This window comes from Parus major, chromosome 2 (assembly GCF_001522545.3).
Source record: "Parus major isolate Abel chromosome 2, Parus_major1.1, whole genome shotgun sequence".
NCBI lineage: Eukaryota > Metazoa > Chordata > Aves > Passeriformes > Paridae > Parus > Parus major.
Genome location: NC_031769.1, coordinates 3091974 through 3114802, shown reverse-complemented (window position 1 = coordinate 3114802; position 22829 = coordinate 3091974). Strand labels below are relative to the sequence as shown.

The 22829-nt window shown below is 43.1% G+C and overlaps 1 protein-coding gene across 10 annotated transcripts in view; it reads left to right on the top strand.

Annotated features, from left to right (window-relative positions):
* Positions 1 to 1783: 1783 nt before the first annotated feature.
* Positions 1784 to 22829, top strand: part of ADCYAP1R1 (ADCYAP receptor type I) — a 141945-nt gene continuing 120899 nt past the window's right edge. For all 10 annotated transcript variants that reach the window (XM_015619634.1, XM_015619633.1, XM_015619631.1 and 7 more), the window contains exons 1-2: positions 1784 to 1869; positions 2216 to 2437. The gene's annotated coding sequence lies outside the window, so the exon portion shown is untranslated. The remainder of the gene's footprint in view (positions 1870 to 2215; positions 2438 to 22829) is intronic.

The following is a 22829-nucleotide window of genomic DNA, read 5'->3' as shown; positions in this document are numbered from 1 at the left end:
AGCGTGTCTGTACAAGGTTTTCTCCAGAGGAGGCATCTGTGCAGCCGTGGGGCTGTGACTGAGCCAGGGGCAGCAGGGCTGCCTGGGCTGCTGTGGGGCTGTGCCCCCCAGGCTCCTGCACGTGGGATCAGAGCCACAGGGACAGCGCAGTAACTGGGACAGGGCTTTTCATGCTGGACAGGTCATGGGTTTGGTTGATTTTATGACAAAATTGACTTTTTTTTTCTCCTTTGTTTGAAGGAAATAGGATGAAGGCAAGGAGGATTTGAAATGAATTTGAACTAGAGGATGAGTGATGCAGAAAATGAAGGGAAAAGGGTAAAAACCTGGAGAAAAGGAGGCTCAGAGAGACCTTATCCATCTCTACAGCTCCCTGAAAGCAGGTTGTAGCCAGGTTGGTCTCTTCTGCCTGACAAGTCCCTGAAGAGGAGGAAAAGGCCTCAAGCTGTGCTAGCAGAGGCTCAGGTTGGACACCAGGGAGAATTTCTTCACTGAAAAGGTGGTCAAACATTGGAATGGGCTGCCCAGAGAAGTGATGGGCTCCTTCCCTGGAGGTGTCCAAGGAATGTGGCACTCAGTGCTCTGTTTAGTTGACAAGGGGGTGTCAGAGGTTGGGATCAATGATCTTGAGGTCTTTTCCAGCTTTAATGATTCTGTGATCCTATAAAAAGATTAGCAGAGGAAAGGGCTCCACAGCAGGAAGAGCAGCAGTAGGCATACAGGTGTCATGGAATTTCAGGGTAATTAGAAGAACCTCATTAGCAGGCACCTGCTCTTCCAGCACATCTCAGAGAATTTGGGTGAGGATGTGGGCATTCAACACCTCAGATTCTTGACAAGGATCTGTGAGTCCTGAAAGCAGTAAAATCATCACGGGGCTGAGTGTCCCTGTGGGATATCCTGGCAGAGGACTCCTCTGGGCCTGCTGTTGATGCTCAGGATCATTTTAGGTGTCATTCCCCAGGTCTGGAGAGCCTTCCCTCGGGCCCTGTGCAGCAGGGAGCAGTGCCTGGATGCTCCTGTGCAGGGCACATGTGCCACCCTGCTCTTCTGCAGGCACTGGACACAGAACCAGCTGGACATCCTTTCCCTCTCTCCAGCCCTCCCTACAGCTCCCCTCCAGTAATTTTCCAGCAACAAGTGCCACTCGTGCCTTGCTGTTCCAGGGATGCCGTGGCTGGCTGGCTCTGTGGCACTGCAGGACAGTGCAGATGCTGCTGTTCCTGTGCAGCCACCTCCCTCCCAGGGTGTGCATCTGCTGTGGGAGAGGATGGAATCCTCTCTCCGAGCTCTGGGAGCTCAGCCTGGACACAGGCCACCTGCCCATCTGCACACACCATCTGCAAAATGATGTTCCCAGCTGAAATTCCTGCTCTGCTCCCCCTCAGGTCCCCTCCCTGACAACTCCAGCTACTTTATCGCTTCTCTTTGCAATCAACTCTGCAGGTCCGGGAGAAATTGGCTCCTTTCATCCTCCCTCGCACAGCCCCCTCTCCTCCCAGCGGCGATGCCATCCTCCCTCCCATCGCCGTGTGCTGCTGACCCTGTCACAGCAATGAAATAAGAAATAAAAAAAAATTCTGGGACTGCAGAAACGGGGCTGAAGTGACAGGGAAAAGGCTGATTTGGGGTACGTAGGAAAAAGAGGAAAAAAAAAAAAGGGGAAAGGGTGCTCGATTCAGTAAATTTGATTTGAATAAATCCCTCCTCCCGCTCCTCCTCATTGGTTTCTTTTTCTCCTCCATATTAATGAGAGCAGCCAAGGAGAAGCTATTGGTTCCGTATCGCTTTCCCTTTGCTCAGGCACTCGGGGGAGGAGGTGTTTGCATTTCTCCGCAGGACCAGCTCGCTTTGCAGAGCATTGTCTGGGTATGAGAATCACACACAGGCACAGGGGCAGGGGCGAGAGCACCGGAGCATCTCAGCCCGGCACCGGAGCATCTCAGCCCGGCACCGGAGCATCTCAGCCCGGCACAGCATCTCAGGCAGCCTGAGCACCCCTCCCATCCTCCGCCCCGAGCCCCCCTAAAAAAAAGAAAACAAAAAATATAGAGGGGAAAAAAAAAGTTTTAAAATATCCCGCCTCCCTTCTTGCTTTTATTTTTTGTTGTTGTTTTTTTGCTTTATTTTTTTTTTCCTTGGGTTTTGGTTTTTTGTTTGTTTGGTTTTGGTTTGGTTTTTTTTTGTTTTTTTTGTTTTTTTTTTTTTGATTTAGCGATGGCAAATTCCTTCACGGCCAGGAGCTGGCCCATCCCCTGAGCAAAGGCAGCCTGGACATGACCGGCAGGCGAGGGAGGAGGAATTTGGATTCCCTTGGGAGGCGCCGACCCCTCCTGCGGCCGGGGGGAGCCAGCGGGGCTGGACCGCTCCCCGCGGCCACTGTCCCCCCGATGGGGATGCGGCACCGCCAGCACCGGGACGGAGCCCTGCTGCAATGGTGAGTCCTTCCCCGGCCTCCCCAGCTCCTCCCGGGGCAGCCCCATCCCCCGAGCTCGGGGATGGCCCCGCGGCGCTGCGGTGAGGAGCCTGTCTGCGGGTGACACTGATTTATCCAGCGGCTCGTCCCTCCTCGGCCCCGGCTCCTGGCATCGCCCCGGAGGGGGAATTGCATGCGGGCTTCCTGCCTCCGGCAGCCTCGGAGGATGCGTCCTCCAGATAGCTTCGGTTCTTTGCAAACAAATCAATCTCCCTTTGCTGGCGGTGACAGGTTGAGGCGCTCGGTATGGGAATCACGTATGGTTTTAACACAATATGGCTGGTAAATAAAACCTGATTGCTAACAGCCCCGCCGCTGCTGTCGGCGTTCCCGATGCAGCTCTGCATCCTCACCTGCCGCAGAAACTCTGATTCAGCCTTCGAGCGGTGCAGCAGGACCTCCTTGATTTTACTGAGGGCTAGTAGGGAGAAACTGCGGTTCGTGTGCCTTTGACCTCTGCTAGCGTGCCCCTGGGCACTTCTTATCAGTGTTTGAGCAGCTGGCTGTAATAACACCGTGCTCATGCAGAGCACATCTCCGCTCGGGGATGGCACTCAGGACAGGCTCCTGTCCGCTGTGCTCTCAATTTAGGATGCGAAGCGCTCAGGTACGTGCTGGAATCTGAGGAGTTTACAGCCAGGGAGAGAAGGAGAATGCAATAATGCAGCTTGCTGTGCAGAACTGGAAAATGCAGGGGAATAAATGAGAGATTTGATTAGTGGCACACTGGTGTTTGTGGCTACACGATCATCCCACTTACACAGCAGCAGATCTGGGAGAACTCCCTGGAAGTCAGTGGATTTCTTCTGCATCTGATCTGCAGGTAAACAGAATCTGGCCTTTAGCTTGAAGGATGTATTGGAGTAGCGCTGGAGGTAGCTATAATAAGCAGAAAATCTTAACTAAAGTGAATAAGGCAGCGAAGTGACGTGATTCTTTCTCAGGGAATTATCAATTACCATCCGTCTGGTGCATGTTAATTACAGTGCAAGTGGTGGACTGGTACAGCAATATGTAACTGAAACAGCTTGGTGGATTTTTTTTTTTTTAATTTCATCTGTTGGAGTCAAAAAAACAACAAATGGATTTGCACTTGCTGTAATTTGGGTACACAGCCCCCTCACTCCTCTGTCCAGCCTATGCAGCACTGGTCAGGTACAGCAGGGAAACGCTTCCGTGGCTAATCCAAGGGAATGTTTGATTCCTGGAGGTTAATGATAGCACAAACTCCTGAAAGTGCTCCTGGTGTAGCTGCAGAGAAAGAAGGTGTTATACAACCATCTCGCTTTGGCTAATGCCAAACACCCTGGAGCTGGCTTGGAAGAAGCTGTCCCGTAGGATGGGTAAGGCAACACTGGAATTTGGTGAATAATTAAGGAAAGCTGGTCAGGGCAATAAGGGGAGTTGGATTAAAGTTGATGTGTCCCCTTATGTGTGGGTTGTGGTTTTCCACTTTCATTCCCACCTGTTTCCATGTGCTGTGGGCCAGGGTTGCTGCTTTGCTGTCATTCAGGACAGCTCCAATTGAGCTCATTTTGTCCCGGGCATTTATCTCGGACACCGCAGAGCGGAAGATTTCCGCTGTTCTGTTCTCTCCAACCAAAGACGTGTGAAAGGCTGGGAGGATAACCACAGGCACTGCACAGCCTTCAAGGTCACGAGAAGGGGCTTTTTGTGTGATAAATACACTTGTTTCTCTTTAAACAGGCTTTGTGATTGCTCCTCAGCTTTAGCTTTCCATCATCCATGGGGGTCCCTGCAGGAAACTGGAGAGGTCTGTCCTCACTGTGGGTTTGATATGTCTGCTCTTGGCACGCTGGTGCCACAGCCTCAGACCTGCTGCTGCTGCTGCTGGTGTTTGTGAGGCTCACAAACACGGAGGCAGGAGCTGTGGGATGCTACCAGGGAGAGAAAACCTGAGATTTCTCAGCTGGTGGGCTGCACTGCTGAGCACATTCAGACCTTTGTTCATCACGTCTCTCCTCGTTTGGCTGGCTGAGACGGCATCCTGGAGATAGTTTTTTCCTGGGGTTGAGTTCCATATGTGCCTGTGCCTTTGCTAAGTTCAGCCCCGTGTCCCTGAGCTGATTCATTCCAATGTAGCAGATTTTGTTTGCCTTTCCTTCCTTCTGAGCACACTTAGTACAAACAGTCTAATTCCTAAATTAGCTCAGATTATCTTGTAATGAAACCAGAGTATCTGAGTTAAGAAGCGCTAAGAAAAGTGAACTCAGGGCAGGATCATGCTGTAACTCATGCCTGGTGGAAAAATCTGCAGAAATACCAGGTCTTGCAGTTAGTCCTGACTTAACAGAGAAATTGCTTATTTGCCACCATTCCCAGGAGAGGAGAACTGATCTGAGGATGTGGAAGTCAGTGGAGATGCTGAATTTTATTTCACCCTTTTCCTTGGCCCAGGGAGTGCAGCCGCAATCTTTAAGTCAATGAGGGGAATTTTTCTGTTGGCTTGTGTTTCCTTGTTTCCATTTCCTCTGCTCCTGTCACATCCAGCCAATCCCTTACCATCTGTGCTTCAGCACACACTGCAGTCAACAGGGTTTTTGAGTGAATTTCCCACATCAGGACAGAAGTGGAACAGCTCTGCTGAAAGGGATGTAAATGCAGCAGTGAGGAACTCTCTGTGTTTTGCCATCCACAACTTGAAAGTCATCTTTTGTGACAGTGTCTCGTCAGGGTGAGCTGTGGCACGGCTGAAGCAGGCTGCTCAGAGGAGACTTTCCCAGTTCCCTTGGTGCTGAACTCGTTCAGTTCCTAGGGAATGCTTTGCATACAGAAAGGTGTTTGGTAGTTTTCCACAGCACTAACAAGTTCTAGAATTCCTGTGTCTGTCGTGGCTGCTGAAACGTTGTTTGGATTGTAATTGAGTGGGCACAAATATATGGGGAAAAAGGCAGAATTTTTTATTTTATTTTATTTTTTCAGAAGCTTTATGGCAGAATATCCACCCCTCACCTCACTGTTTTGCTGGTGTTTTATCCTCTGACCACCTTTTGCTCTCTCAATTTATTATCTGTCTTCTTAGGCTTTCATCTGCACAAGGCAAACTAGGAATGAGAATAAAACTCGCTGGGTTGTTGAAGCCTTGTTTATGTAACTCACTGCAGCTCAGTGACTGTGTGCCCTGCAAGCTCATCTCCAGAGTAGCTGGATTCATAATTTCAGGGCTGAACTCCTTAGGACAAGCTAAACCATTCCATCTCCTAAAGAAAAGGTGGAAGCACCACCACACAGAGGATTTAAAGCCAATGTGGCATTTGTGCTGAGGAATATTTCCTCGGAAGGGGTCCTGCAGGAATACACAGCTGCAGGGACTCTTGTTTGTTGCTCTGGTTCCAGGCTACTCTTGAATACAAATTCCTCAATTTATCTGCCCTGGAGACACCCTGATGGTCCCATCCCTGCTCATTCAGGTGTCATATTTTACTCCTTGATAGAGAGCTATGACCCGAAACTACTTTGATCTTTTTAACTGCCATAGTTTTTGTTTAAAATAAAAAAAAAAGTTTTTAAAGGTGAAAAAACCTCTACTTACTGCCATTGTTAAGGAAACCCAAACCAAAACAAGCACCAAAATACACAACAAATAACCCAATAATTCTAGTTTTTGTTCATGTAATTCATAATTCCCTCTGATTCTGAGAGAAAATGGGGATGAATATGTATATGGTTAAATTCTTCTTAATAAAAATTTTGGCAATAGCAATAATAATAATAATTTATTTTGTGACACATTGGGAGTATTGATGTCTAAGAGCTCCTTACTGATCGTACATTAAACATCTGCCAGGTCTGTTTTCAGGTTTGTCCATCCAGTTTGAGGCACTCCCACAAGAAATGTGCCTCAATCACTGTGGCTTTTCACCCCATTAGAGATGCCTGGGTCATGATTGCTCGGGAGCTGCAAATGGAAGGATAATTATGGTCTGTTATCTATGATTTGTTGGTTTGCTAAATGGAGCTGAGGGTTAGGGCAGAAAAAGATGTTTTAATCTGTATGGTGAGTTAATAGCCTGGATTTTTTATTTTTACTCATTTGTTGCTCAGAATCAGGGAAGTGTTGCTACTTTCTGTCCCTGCAAGGGACAGTGCATTGTCCATCTGATTCTGTGAAGATTCTTAAGACAAAAGAAATTATATTGAACAGAAATGTGACTGAATTAAGTTCTTGGTTTCTGGGGAGCAGATTTATCATTAGGTCCATCTCTGAGGGATGGAAGATATATAAATTCACTCATTCTCAAGAGGAAACTTGTCCCCAAAGGATCCTCTAGCAAAACTGTTGCTCATTTCACGTGGAGGGAAGCCTTTCTCACTCAGGAGTGTTTGGCTGCCTGGATGATGCATCTGAAAACTAAATCCTCACATCCAAGCCAATCACCCTAATTCAGTGTATTAGGAATGAGCAGAGTTCATCCCAGCCTGGAGTGGGTCAGATGAATCACCCTGAGGAGGTTCTTGCAGCAGCTGACTCAGATACACATCCACAATCAGCCAGATGGAGCCTTCCATGGTGTCTCAGAGGCTTCCCTGGGAAGTGAAATGCCTCTTTCTCCCATCTTTCTTTGGAGGGGAAGGCTGGCCATATTTTGCTAGCTGACAAATTTTGATAGTTGGTAAGTTTTATGAAAAGCCCAGATTTTATGAAAAGCCCAGGTTTTATGAAAAGCCCAAGACTGCTGTGGTGGACCCCATATCTTTATTTCATGAAGGGCAGATGCAGCTGCTGGAGAATTCATGCCACACATCCCAGACAATATCCCACCTAGTTATCTCTTTTGTTTTAATTATTTCTTGACTTTTGAGATCTGATAGGCTTCCTTGGTCTATCAACACTTCCTCCCTTTGTCCAGTTACTCGGAGGGATTTGCCAGCTGAGGCTCAGATGTGATTTTGTGGATACACCAGCACAGGGACACATTTAGGACAGCGACACAATTTCCTGCAGGCACACGTGAGCTGGCTCTGCCTGTTCTCCCAGCCAGGCAGGAGCTGTGCAAAGCTCCAGGTTCATCTGCTCTGCCCTGGATGGGAAGGGCTGTGCTGGAAGTGGCACAGAGCTGGAGATGAATGCTGACCAGACCTCATTAGCTCGGGGCTGACACCTTGTGAAATATATTTTGACCATCTTGGAGCCCTTGTGCTCAGAACTAAGTGACCTAAAAGGCAGTTTTTTCCATATATCAATAGCTCAGTGCTTTTTTATTTTAGTGTTTTCACCCTCTGTCCTAAGCTAACAAAGTCCACTGATAAATAGAGTTAACTAACACCTTCCTCCTTCACTATGGCCTTTAAAATTATTTACTGAAAACCAAATAATGCAAAAAAAAAAATAAATGAACCTCTCAGAACACATTGATACATAGACTGGAGTTAAAGTTGTAGCAGTAAGAGGTACATTTCTCCACAGCAAAAATAAATTATATATATTTCTAAAGGGAGTTTAAAATAGCTAAGATATCTTTAACTCCAAATTCCTTTTCCTGGAATGGAAAGACTTTATTAAATCACAACATTTCTGTTTCTGCTCTTACTGTCACATTTTTGAAGTAGGTTTAGAGAAAGAGCTTTTTATTTCTAGCAAAAACATAAAATGGCACGGTCATGGTCATAAGTAAAAAGCATTTCCTTTTAAAACAATAATATTTGTAATAATGACATTTTACATGCATCCACATTCTTAAATTGATGCAATTAGTACCAAAAGCCAAAGTACCAAAATATGTGCTTGGGCTTAATTTGCATCTAAGATTTTGGACACACAACAGAACTTTGTATCTTGGCCTAGAAACAAATTCTATAAAGAAGCCAGCACAAGTGCATTATTTAAAGACCCAAGTTAAAGTTAGTGAAGTTACTCATTTCCTGTGTTTTAGAGAGTCGGATCATTGGATTCCTTCCAGGAGTTTTGTGCTCTAACTTAAAATGCAGAGGAGATGAGAGAGCATCCGAAATACCGCAGATGCTTGAGCTCTTCATGACTAAGGCTGCGAATGTGTCACAGCTGTTGCTGGAGCCTTGGATGGCACAAGCCACGCTCATTCATTCGGGTTTCGTGGCTTTTGACAGCCTGGATGGGCTTTTTGTGCTGCTGAATGGGTTTGTGAGCCGAGATGATTACGTACAGTGGGCAAACAGCTGGAACCAACTTCATTAGAGAATGGTTCTTGGTGGCTGCAGGGAGTGGAAAGCCCACATTAGCCATGTGGAAGTTGTTTCTCTGCATCATCCGAGCCTCTGGATGCTGCTCTGCATTCTCCAGCTTTTTGTTCTCTGGCTTGTTGCTTGTTCCACAGCTGCATGTAGCAATGACAGTCGTGGAAATGAGCCTTCACAGGCTACCAAAGTCTGAATGTCATTCAGGAGAGAAGAAAAGCACATTTTGGTGCCTCTAGCAAGTGCATCCCTGACAGATTTTTCACCTCTGGTATTCAACTCATTCCCTTTTCTCTGTATGGAACTTTTAGGACCCTTTTGCTAAGATAATTTTTATGATGCTGACCCAAAATGGGATCCAGTTTTCAGATCAAGACACCTCAGGACAGGCGTGGGTTTTGGAGTGTCTGCCTGTATCTGAGTGCAGAAACTCCTGCTAAAATAAAAGGAGAATTAGGACATGATTCAGCCACTTAAACAGAGGTGTTAAGTGTCATTTGAGATCCCCCGGGGTATCTGACATCCATCAGGGATTTGTCAGTGTGATGTTTATCTACAGCACATCATTTCCCCTCTTCCTGAGGGCAGGTTAAATACCCTGGGGTGTTGCTGCACCAATCACCAGCATTTCAGCTACTGATTCTGGCCTCTGGCCAGTGCCCAGTCAATGTGGATAAATACACTTATCTACTATAAAATGAGCTCTGTAGCTCTTCAGCCTAAAAAAGTCTTCCATAAATACCACTGAGATGGTTTCATCTGCTGTCTGAGTCCTGTCCTGGCTTTGTGATCCCTTCTGTTGGTGTAGAATGAGACTGATCAAATCTTGGCCTCTGTGCTCTTATCAAGCACACAAAGAATTGGTTTACTTTCATATACTCTCATACAGGGCTTGAAAATAACTTTTTGAATTTCTGTCTTGGATGACAGTTAAAGTGCTAAACCACAAAAAAATAAAAACAAAAACAAGCAAAACAAAACAAACAAATAAACAAACAAAAGAACCAAAAAAAAACAACAAAAAAAAACAAAACCAAAAAAAGCACCAAAAAAGCTACATTGTAGGTGTATCTATTTAGCCCCAAATCATTCCTGGAATCATTTTTCATGAGACAACCTTGAGACTGCATTTGACTTTCTCCAGATTCAGCTACCACTGACAGCTCCTGGCTTTTGTTGCCCAGATTTCTCTCTCCTTCTAGGGTGAGAAAGAACTTCTGGATTGTTTGAATGTTTGTGATTCACCAGCTCCAGTCTGGAGTTTTTCCTTGTGACTCCTTTGCCCAGCTTCCTCGAGATGTAGATTCCATCTACACATAGTTTTGCATTTTTAATGTGAAAAGACCTTTCTGTCCAGGTTCCAAAGTGCTGAGGCTTTACTACCAGGTTGTTTCAGTTTCTCCAAACTCTCCTCTTTGGAATGAGCAGAGCAATGTCAGCTGCACACTTTGGTGGAGGCTTGTGTGGCTTTTGCCTGCTTTCATTTTTCTGGCATGTTCTCTTGTCTCCAGAAAACACAAAAGTGGGTCCAAGGTGATTAAAGCAAAACATGGCTTATTTAGAGCAAAACTCTTCAAAGCACCAGGCTTTAATATTCTTCTGATAGGCTCAGCATCTCCCAGGTCCTCTGGGGAGCTTTATGTGCATCAGTTTGGAAAACCTCTGATGAAACTCTCCCTGAAAGAAAAATATTTTTTTTTAATCTTTCCAGGATCCATCTGGAAAAGTAAGTCTCACATCTTATCAGAAATGAAAATGGTTTCTCCAAACTGAAAGTCTCCCTTTTGACATGGTCTTGATTTAATATTTTTTCTGGATGGAACATTACATCAACCTCTTGCTTTCCTTCCCATTGTCCCTACTGAATTAGAACAAGGACATAATTTAGTTACTCTGTTACTCCCAAAGAGCTCCTGAGACAGACCTCAATAAATAGATTATGCATATTTTCATGTGCACTAAATTATGCAGTACCATGCATGTGACCCTTTGCCAAATCCAGTCACAGCCAGAAGTTTTGTGTGTGAAATGTCATGAAAAATATGGGTATGAAACCAAGAGCATGAGAGCTCAACCTGATCACTGAGACCAGATAACTTGGAGCTCACAGTTATTTTCTAGAAGAGTGAGAAGGAAGTTCACCTGAGCATTAACATGCAGTTCATTTCTCCACTGACTGCAGAAACTCTAACCTGATATTCTGCTTAATGAACTGACAGACTATTCTGTACTGAATGTCATTCACTGAAATGTCGAAGTTTAAAAATGCTTTCGTTTAAACCAAGGGTTGTCTGAAATTTCTGGCAATCTTATATAATTTTATGTAATTTCCTTTTTGCTTCTTTTATAGCTACTTGCTCTAAAACTACAACCCTTTTATGTGTGCAGATGTCTGGGTGGAAATAAATGGTGTTTATTAAATGTTATCTTTACAACAATGAAACCTATGGAATCCAGATTTCAGTTCTTTAGATCCCAAATCAGGTTTCTAAAATTAATCATTGGATTGGACATACTTTTTGCCTCCATTAGCTATGTGGGAATACTGGGCAGTAAGTGCTGTGGAAGAGCCAGAAAAGCCAGATATGATGACCTGAAAAAAGAAAAGTTAACAGATCTCCCCATTCCATGTAGCCTGGCCAGGCTGGAAAGGATATGCAGGCGTGTCTGAGTGCATGGCCAAGATAATCCATATCACTCTCTTTAGCAGCATGTTCAGGCTGGCATTTTATAAATCAGCTCTGAGAGCTTTAACCCAAAATATTACATCTTGTGATTCACGGGCTGGTTTCAACATGCCAAATTTTTCTGTACTTGTGCCACGTCCTTGCCATTTCCAAAATGCATCCCTGTAATGTGCTACTACTTCTGTGTGGCTGAAAAATCACCACCTTTAGTGCCTTTGTGTTTGCATTTAGCCTGCAACTGGCAGAAAATCAGACCAGAAAGCAAGACCTGTATTTATCATTTTAGTGCATTTTTATCAGGAATGGCAAAGATAAAGAAGACAGGAGGGTTGAGCCCACATTGTTCCTTCACATGTCTGCAACTGCCCTCAATGTAGAATCAGAGAATCAATCATAGAATCAGAAAATCATGGAGTGGTTTGGGATGGAGGGGACCTTAAAGCCCATCCAGTCCCACCCCTGCCATGGCAGGGACACCTTCCACTATCCCAGGTTGTTCCAAGACCTGTCCAACCTGGCCCTGGACACCTCCATGGAAGGGGAATCCGCAATTTCTCTGTGAAACCTGTTCCAGTGCCCCACCGTCCTCTGAGTAAAGAGGGCAGTAATCTCCAAGAATTTCTTAACTTCTTGAAGAAAATAATAATTTCCATCTTTCCTCAAAATGCCTCTCAGGACTTTGTTTCCTTTGCTGCTGGAACAGCATAGATCAGGACATTGTCCCGACATCCTCCTGCCTTTATTTTCAGCATTTCTAAACACTGTATTAACATTTGCAGTGATTTTTTTCTCCTTTAAGTTGAAGAAGGCAAAGAAAAAACATTGATGTAAGGGAACACGAAGAAAGAAAGAAATACTAATGTGCTCTAAATTGGGCAGGTAGTATTGACACCATCTGAAGCTGGACTTAGCCCTCAACAAAGTTCTTATCTCTACAAAAGATGTAAACTCCTCCCCTCTCAGAGAAAGGAACCACAGTGATTTGGCAGCTCATTTAAAAATCAAATGTGAAAAAGAGCAAAAGAATGCACATCCTCCAGGCCCTTTCTGCTCCCCTCTGTGCGATTATCATTCTTCACCCTTTTTTGCTGAGACCCCTCTTTGTCCAGTTGGGATTCAGGCTGTTCTTACCACGACTTCAGCCAGCATCACCATGAGCTCCATGGCTGGAAGCTCTGTATTTTCAAGCCTGGTTTTATAAAATGTTCTTTAGGATCCAACACTTTATTCTTCATTGCCTCTCTCAGCTGACTGCTGCCTTCAGTGACCCATGAAATACAATACAAAGCAGGAGAAACACAGTGTGACCTACACCTTTCTCCACCTGTTGTTTTGGATTTTCCCCTCTGAGTTTCCTGTAAGCAGCTTTGGAAGAGCTCAGCTCCTGCTCGATGCTGTGCAGTGAGCTCAGGTTATTGATGTCAGCAATGCTAAAATGTTTGTCAGGTATATTCATCCTGCTTGTTGCAACTTGGCCTTTCAACAATACCATGGGATAAACGAGACATGACCCCAAGTCCTTAATATGTCTCTTAGCAAATTTTCTACAGACGTTCTCTGAATTCTTTTAAAATAAATCATTTAGACCAATCAGTCTAAGTATTGAAACTTGTTTATTCATTTGGGGATTTAGTTGATGTGTTGCTCCAGTAGCAATGAAATTCCATTGCAAAATCACAACACCCTGCAGGAGACACCTGCAGAGAGTCACTTTGAGTAAATTTCTACAGTGTATCATTGTCATGGAATCACAGAATGCTTTGGGTTGGAAGAGTCCTTGAAGATCATCCCCTTCCACCCCCTGCCACGGGGACACCTTCCACTATCCCAGGTTGTTCCAAGCCCTGCCTGGGACACTTTCAGGGATGGAACATCCACAACTTTTTTGGGAAGTCTGTTCCAGTAGTTTACCACCCTCAAGGGAACAATGCCTTCCTGATACCCAATCAAAACCTGCTTCCATTTTGTTTAAAATCATCCTCCTTGTCCTAGCACTACATGCCCTTGTAGACAGACTCTCTCCATAACATCTACATTAATTTCTATTCTATATCCACAGAGCATAAAATATAAAGTTCAATTAATATATTTTTTCCTCAAGCAAATATTTTAAATAAATCATATATTCTCCATAACAGCTTCCCCTATCCTCGCCCCTGCACTGTCCAGTACAGGAGTCTGGGATTAACTTGGTTATCTATAAACATCCACAAAGTACACGTCTAAAACTACTGGAGGAAAATCCACTTTGATTTGTAAAACACTCTCTTAACTCCCCTTATGGATTTAAGAAACAAAGTCTTTCCGTGTCAAGGATGGGACATAGGGTTAATAGATTCAAAATATAAAAAAAAAATTAAAAAAAAATCAAAATATTTCCTTTGTAGGTTTATAGAACTTAAAAGCGAGTACTTGCTCTTCTCCCAAAGGATTTCTTAAAAGTCTGGCTGTCATTATCCTAAATTGGTAGTTAAGGAATTATCTGAGGAAAACTCACGTCAGAGTTCTTGTGTGCTCAGACAGGCACAGAGTTGTCGTCAAACATCTTTCAGCTGCTTGGGTTTTGCATTTGTGCCTTTTTTATCTCCACGATGCACACTGACAGAAATTTCTGCTGTCTTTTCGAGATGAAATGAATCTCCCTAGATGAGGGGAAACTGTTTTCATTAAGATCTCTTCAGCAGAGGTGTGTTTGCTTGACAGCACTGGCATGAAAACCAATGAGACTGGAAATGGTGAGGAAGGCAGATAATCATTTACAGGGCTCTGATGGGAGGGAAGCAGCAAGAATCTGCAGTAGCCTGGGAGAATCTGATCTCCAAACTCTCTCTGCAATATCTAAATAAGGTATTTCACAAAGGAAGGCAAATAGGAGTTGCAGAATCGTGGCCCAGAGGGTGTTTCCACAGGCTGTTCTAGTTGGTGGTGAAGCAGTTTGGCAGAGTGAGCAAGAGTGATGGCAAAGCCATTACTTGACCTCAGGGCCAAGGAAGGTTCCAAACCTGGTGCATTTCACAATGTGGTTACAATATTAAAGCCATTTTCTTGCCCCTGCTACGAAACCACCACTGGTGGTTGTTGGCTGCTCCTTGAGCTCCCTCTTGTTCACAAAGAGATAGCAGAAAAATCACTTCTGATCCAAAGGTGGGTGATGAGTTCAACATAAAAGCAAAGGCTCCTTGCTGGCTGCATGGAGATTTTTACCCTGGTACGGGATTGCTCTGTGGTTATTGATTTGTTGCCATTGATGGATGGATTCGCTGTGGTCCAGCTGTTGGCTTGGACAGAACAGCTTTGCTTTTAGACCTTTTAAGAACTTTTGGTCTACACAGCTCAGAATGAGAGTTAAAGAGAGCCAGATTACTCTTTTACACAGGGAGGAGGGGAATAGAAGACTAGAGACTGCAAGAAGATAAGGACACACTAGAAATAAAGTTGTCTACAAAGAGACCTTCTGATTCTTGGATAAAAGTGCTTTAGTTCTTCAAGGAGCCTTAGGAAGTCAGATCTGATATGGCTACCTGACCATGGTAACAAGAAAATATTTTGAAATTTCAAACGCTCTGAAATGAATTTATATTACTGAAGCCTTCACATGTATTCTATTTAATCAGTTTTCTTTAAGTCTTGGTTAAGTCTCCAGTAATTAAGAAAATAATTCTGTTCATTAGTTTCTGCCTGTTCTGTGCTGTCTCTTTTCAATTAATTTGGCCACTATTTGCTCCTTAGTCTGCAGCAGAACTGGTGACAGGGAATATCTGCTCTGTGTGCTCCTGTTTGAATGTATTTCAGCAGAATATGTTATCAAGCTTTTTGGGATATGAGGGACTCTATAACTCAAGAAAACATCGGCTGTGCTGATGCTGGGAAATTGAACACCACTAGGGAACATCCTAAGCTACAGGAATTTGGTCACTAAACCCTTATCAAATTATTATTAAATGAATGATAAATAATTTGCATGTTGAATGGGTTTGCAGGTCGCCTGAGATTTTTTTTTGCAGTGCCTGGGCTCAAATCAGAGATGATCCCATCTCATACATCATTCCCAGCAGGCAGTGTGCAGATGGCCACTCTTCTTGAAGGGCTGAAGAGGTTAAACAATTCCTACAAACCCGTTTGCCTCAATCCAAACCCAGCACACATCTCAGTCACTGTGTGTGTGGGGAGGGTGTGTGAAGCGTGGCTGAAAAAAAACCACCACAAATGAACAGACAGAAAAAATTCAGCCTTGTGCCTCCCACACTCCGCAGCTCCTGTGCTATTCTAGCTCTCCTGGCAGTGCTGTGGGATTGCAGAAGTGTCTTGAGGCAAAGTCCCTCAGTTTAGTCATGACTCTGTGCTTTGATAGCGCGTGTTGTGGCAAGTCTGGATTATGGCTTTTCTGGAGATTCAGAGTTCAAACCCTGCCTGAAGTGAGGCCTCAGCTGAGACAGGGCAGGAGAGATCTCCCTTGGTGGGCAGACCTGGTTCACCAGGGAGGTGGGAAGTGTGCTGGAAGAGAGAGTTGGCTGAGCATCAAAGAGCCTGTATACTCAACTTGCAGATTCCTGGGAAGTTGTTTCCTTAGTGACAATAACAACAAGAGCAATTTTAGAGCATTTTCTTCATGTCTGTTTTTAGTGCTTTAGAGATGTTCAGAAGTCAGAGTACAACTGGCACTTATCTTCAGAAGGGTTGTTTTTTTACTGGGTTGTCTTTCTTTTCTCTCTTTGTACCTCACGTTGACATATCAGAATTTTTGTTTATCGTAGGGATCTGTCTTAAGACTGTTGGCATTTTTAAATCCACAGACACCCTGGGAGCTGAAGGAACAGATCTTGAAGGACTTTAATATTCCTGTAAATAGTAACAAGTTGGGAGGTTATCCCTGTGACATCAGTGCTGGGGGGAGTGGAGGGTGGACACTCCTTAAAGCCAATCCTGCTGCCATGGAAAGGACTCAATAACCCCAGAACTTTGCTTGTAAAACGAAAAAATAAGGAAGTGAAATGGGAAAAAAACCAACACAAAATCATGCTTAAGAGACAAATCTTGATAAAAGTCATCAACCTCCATATTTGTTAACATTCACGGTAAATTTTGTAAAAAAAAAAATTGTAACGTGATCTGGGGGGTGAAGGGGAGAAAATATCATGGAATTCTAGAATGCTGTGTGTTGAAAGGGACCTTAAGGTTCATCTCATTCCAACCCCCTGCCATGGGCAAGGACATCCCCCACTATCCCGCTGTCTCCAAGCCCTGTCCAGCCTGGCCTTGGGGACTTCCAGGGATGGGATGTCCTTGAAAGAGAATGACCTGGAATTAGCTGAAAGATGGAACTGTTGTAGAAATAAAACCAATTTTTCAGTCTTTTATGAGGAAACCATGCAAGGTGAACACCTACTCTTCATCCTGGCAATTAAAGACCCTGAGCTCTCTCACAGGAATTTAGTTTTGATTTCCAAGAAAACGAGGCTGACTGAAACTCTCATAAAAATATGCAATCTGGAAGCTGGGAGAACCTTTAGAGGTCACAGTGTGTTGTGAAACCGAGGTGGAACATGGAAAAAAAAAAGTACAAACTCTATTATTTCTGAATTAGGAGGGCAGTCAGTACAGGCTTCATCTTTAACCAAAGAGACCAAAGAGTGATTGAAGTCAAAATATGATTCATGCCACGGAGGTGTCAGGCTCTTTTTATTAACAGCAGAAAGAGACTAAAATATCTCTGCTTATAATTTAAACACTAATAATTAACTGGGAAGAACTCTTTGTCCAGGAGCAGCACAGTCAATTCACTAACACCACATGATTCTTTCTTTGTTCAGGGCATCACGTAATTCTCAATAAATTTCAATGTCATGACCAACTTTGTTTTCCCTTCCTTAGTCAGGGCAGGGGGGCTTAGAACATCGTGTGTGTGCATTTCCAAATGTGCTTTTAATTTCTGTTCAATTCTTAGACAGTAATTCTTGATTAAATTATGAATTGCTAGAAACTAGATCAGAATGAACCATATGGCATGGTCCAATATGGAAAAAATCAATGAAAAAGATGAAAAATTAATCTATCTATCTATCTATCTATCTATCTATCTATCTATCTATCTATCCATCTATCTATATATCTATATCTATATCTACCTATCTATATCTATATCTATACCTATATCTATACCTATATCTATATCTGTATCTATATCCAATTAAAATATTCCTGAAATACTTGCCCCAATTATAAAAAAATAAAAACTTCAAACTCTGTCTCCCAACTCATCATCCTTTTTTCAAGGTGGGGGGAAAAAAAAGCTGAAAATGTAAACAACAAACAGAAATAGCATTTATGATTAAATATAGATTGTCAATTTGCTGTTTTAACACTTTAGATCATTAATTTAGATGGAGATCCCAAATAATGAAGCAGCAAGATTAATTAAGTTCTAAGTTCTGTTTTGGATGACTTATGCTGGTGTCCACATTTTACACCAGCTTTGGAGCCAAATTTCAGTCTCTCTTGTGAACTGTTCCTTGCTGTTATGCAACTACTTTTTTTTCACCATTATTAAGTGGTTCCAGCCTAGACTTGAATCTTTATCCCTTCATCAAAAACCTGATCAGGTTTGACTCAGCTCTGCAACACATGGATGATAAAATCTGAGATCACAAACTGTGCACTGCATGTGTGTTTTACATTAAACCACTCGATAGTATCTGAGAAAATGAAAGTGATTTTTCTTAGCTCCAGCCTTCCGGGCTCTTTTCATGGGTGAATCTATTAGAGCAGAATAGCAAATTAGGAATTAAAAGATTTACTAGGTGAAAGCAGAGAAATCCCACATGGGATGCAAGATGATACTTTGGTTATGTACTGGGGAGGGGGGAAGCAAGGAGGAGTGAAAACAAGTAGCACAACAAGAGTTGAACAAATTAAACTGACAGCTCACCATTTACTGAGCATGATGTGAACACATCGATTAAATGGCAAATTAAAGAGCAGGAGAATTTGCTTCATATTTTATTACTGGAAAATGTTTCCAGTCAGAAAATTAGAATATGTGCATTGCTAAGACCCAGAATCACCTGCTCTGTCAAGAATGACAAAATGAATCTGTTGTTTGAGACTTAAAATCATAGACATCAAGAGAAGTAGCACATAACAAGAAAAAGGGGGAAAAGAACCCCATAGGAAGACCTTGGGTCCATGAGTTTTGAAGTCCATGCAGTTGTTTTGGAGCCCTGCAGTTCCCTGAAGACACCAGAACCTCCAGCCAGCTCCACCATCTCATCATCATCTCTTCAATCTCCCCTCTGAGCTGCTGAGGGGAGCTCCCTTACCTGATTGTATCTCACTGGCCTTGGCTGGCAAAGCTTTATTCTTTCATAGAATCACAAAATCATAGAATCACAGAACATTTTGGGTTGGAAGGGACCTTAAAGATCATCCACTTCCCACCCCTGCCATGGGCAGGGACATCTTCCACTGTCCCAGGCTGCTCCAAGCCCCATCCAACCTGGCCTTGGACACTTGCAGGGATCCAGGGGCAGCCACAGCTGCTCTGGGTACCCTGTGCCAGGGCCTCCCCACCCTCTAAGTAAAGAATTTCTTCCCAATATCCAACCTAAAGCAACCCAGTATTTTACCCAATTCACCTGGAGTAAGGTGGGTCAGGCAGTGATGCTGCAGGGAGCTCGATGTGGACGGGCAGCGGTGCAGCGTGGATTGGTGTCTCCAGGATGACTGGGGGCAAGGTCCTTTTCAGCACAGCCAGAGCTGGGGACAGACATGTCTGTAGCCTCTCTGAGGTGTTTGGAGCACTCCTATGGGATTTGTACCCAATGCTGACACCTCATTTCTACAGAGAGGCAGCAGAAGGAAAGAATTCACATCTTCTAATGAAGATGTTTCAATTTCCTCCCAGCTAGTGCAAACAAACTCTATTAACTTAAAAACAGTTGAAAAGAAAAACATGGTAAAAGTAAAAAAAGAGAATTTGGTGTTATTCCCTATGCTGGTGATCAGAGGAGGTACAGCAGGTACTTGAAGCTAAATTAATCCTTTGTGTGTCTGTAATACTGAGGTTAGCTAGATGTGAAGTACTCACTGTCCTCCTTTCTCACTCAAGGCACTCTGAAAAAGTTGCTGCTTTTGTCTTCAGAGATGAACATTGCCTTGAGGAGGCCTCTACATGTGGGAGCAAACTGGGGTGTTTGGTTTGCTTTGGGAAACACATTAAAAAAAGCAGGAGAGAGAGAAAAACACATTAATTTCCATTTTAGAGAGATGCTAATCATGGCCTTTTGGACTGGAGCTGGATGACTGTCACTGAATAAACATTATTAGGTTTTATTCACCTATTATTTATGACCTGTAAGCTTTAATGCCCTGGTTTGGGTTTGAGAATTGTTTAATTGTTGTTTTTTTTTTCTTTTTGGAAGGGTTGTTTGCTTTCTATCCTACATTATTTTGATTTAAAAACCATCATTATTTTCTTTGCTGACTTGGAGATAACACAGAACACCACACTCCTTTGCAGAGCATGAGCCAGAATTATTTTTATGAAACCTGCTATTATTATCCATCAAGAAGGATTTTGTGATGAATTAGAGTCAAGCATTGCTGGATAGAATTAAACAATCCAAAAGACATCTAAATCCATGCCACAACATTTTGGTTTCATGTAAGTGGGAGACCTACACACACCCAAAAGTGTACAAAATATTCCTGGAAAAAATTATTCTCTGCCTCACACTGCGTTTTCATTTCATTGCTGTTTCTGAATAAAACAATTTTCAATAAAATACCCAATTCTTTGGACATGTCTAATGGCAGCCAAGCTGAGCCCTGGAGAGTCCTCTGTGCACCATCCTATCCAGCCTCCAGCACAAAATTTATTCTGTTTGTCCAAAAACAGGCTCCTGCTGTGCTGACTCCAGGTTATGACACATTTAGTTTTATTTGCTGAGAGAAGATCATTCTCTTCCTTTCCTTTCTGTGCCCCTATCCTGCTTTCCCCAGTGAGTTACATGTTTCAGAAAAACATATAAACTCATCCCATGCCTCATTTGCTGCAGCTGGCAACAAACTCCAGGGACGGAAGTGAGCTCTGGGATATCACGGAGGAAATACCATAAAATGCAGATTCACCTTTTCTATTGTATGTGGAGGATTTGGTTGGGGTTTGTTTGTTTTGGGGTGGAGATTTTTGGGGTTTTGTTTGTTTGTGGGGCTATTTTGGTGGTTTTGTGTTTTCATTTGGTTGGTTGGTTTAGGGGTTTTATTTGAGGCGTACCTTCAAAGAAAAAGTGGTCTTTGGTACAGAATACATTCCCAGGGAACAACAACCCAAGACTGAGATGCCACTTCACCAGACTGGCCTGAACCAGAAAATGTTGTGAAGAAAACTCAAAATTATTCTGTGCTACCAGTACCTAATTCCTAGGATTTCTTCCATGTTTAAACATAAGGATATTTCCAAGGTCAGCCAAAGCACAGATAAACCATTAAAATTTGCCCTAGGTTTTGCCAGCTGTCTCTCACCTACCATTGATGGTTTCTCCTTTATTTTCTTGTCCTGGTCCACCTTTAATCCTCTCTTTAATCCTTTATTTGGATGAGGAGACTCCTTGAATGAGCTCTGTGCCATGTGCAGCCATGAGGGTCCTCAATGATGCAGCCTGCAGAAATGAGGGCTTTGGGACAGCTGGAATCCTTGTCTTAATAAATTGCATTCTTTGGAGGCTGCTGAAGTGGATCTCCCAGTGCTTTCTTTTTCTTAGGTTGCTTTTCTTCAGATTGGATATTAGGAAGTGTCCTGATAATTTTCAGAAGTTTTTATCAAATGCTGTTGGTGGTGGGCAGGTCTTGTGTGTCCATGAGAAACCAGCCTAGGAAACTGTACCCATCTAGAGCACTGTTCTTGTAGTTATTCCAAGAGCTGAGAAGGAACCCTCTCCACAGGGTATTCAAGGAAATAGGGGAATAATGTAGAACTGATAAATTACACATGATGATGAAATTGTGAAATCTTTGGCCAAAATCTCTTGTTCTAAAGACTTTCTAAAGGATTAAACCTTCATTACCCGGTGTGCTGTAAAGGCACATGATGATGATCACATTTTTTCACTGCCATTTTTTTCATTTAAATTACATATTAAGCTCAAGGTGGGTGTGAAAGAAGACCTGAACAGAAATTACATTTGATCTGATGTGAGGAAAGTAGAGGGAGGAGGTTGGAGCAACACGAAAGAAGCTGTTGTTAAACACACTATTTAACTTTAATTTGCTGCCCATTTTAAGATGCTACTCACCATCTGATTGTGGTTTTGGCAACTTTTAATTTTTGGAATGAATCTTTTAATGCTGTTTCTCAAGTCCTTCTCTTTCCCTCCCTTCCTCCTGATAGAAAACATGGAGAAATAGGATGTAATTAATCTGTTGCTTTGAAATACATAATTTAGGATAAACTAACATAGGCTGTGAACTCTATGGGATGTGCTGATTGCATCTCAGGGACTATACAAGGGATCTGTGGAAATTATCTCGGGTTTAGAGGTACACATTTTAATGAGATAACTCTCACCCCATGGGGAGAGAGGCATTTTCACTCTGTCTTTGAGACATGAGTCAACCCATTTCAAACTGAGCAGTGGGCACGTTGGAGAAGAGGGGATTTCAGCTTGGTTGGATTTACGTGTTTATATCCTGGGTTTTACTGGGATGCATGACGATAAAATGACAAAGCTATCCAGTGGAAAGGAACGGCACTTTGATTGTTTTCTGGGCCACAAGGGATATTCCAGTTCCACATGACACCTAAAGGAAAATGTGAATCACAGCAAGTTGAGTTGCCTCTCATCCGATGACCACCCTGTCCGTTTATAAACTTCACAATCAGACAGCTTAATATCTATAATCAGGATTTCCAGCTTTCACTTCAACAGACACATCCAAGACAGGAAAATTACTCATTTTTTTTAGTTTCCATTGTCTCCTGTTCACACAGGATCTGTAGATAAGATTGCTGCTGTAATAGCTTGGAATTCGACAGAAGTATAAACAATGCTATAATGGATACAACTGACATCTTCTAGTTGTGTTGTGATGAGTTTCTTTTGGGTTTTTTTAACACCTCTAGAACTGATAAAATAACAGAACACATCATTTATTGGCCAATGAGTTCTGCATGTACTTATATGTCTGTGTGTGTGTGTATTCACACAAAATCATTTTGGTCCTGTGCTGTTCTGACCTTCCCAGGAATTCCCTCAGGGCCACATTCTGTCACCCTATAGAGCACCATAGGGCCAGCTCATCTTCCAGAGCTCTCATCTGGAGATCCATGAGCAGACAACGAGGATGAATATAGAGATAATCACTGGCTGAAAGACGATTACATGGGAGTGAATCACTTCCCTTCATTTATATTTGCTTTATTTTATTTTTTTTTTCTAGAAGTGGTAAAGCTACTTTATTCATAATAGTAGTGAAGTGGTAGTGTATGAATTAAACTG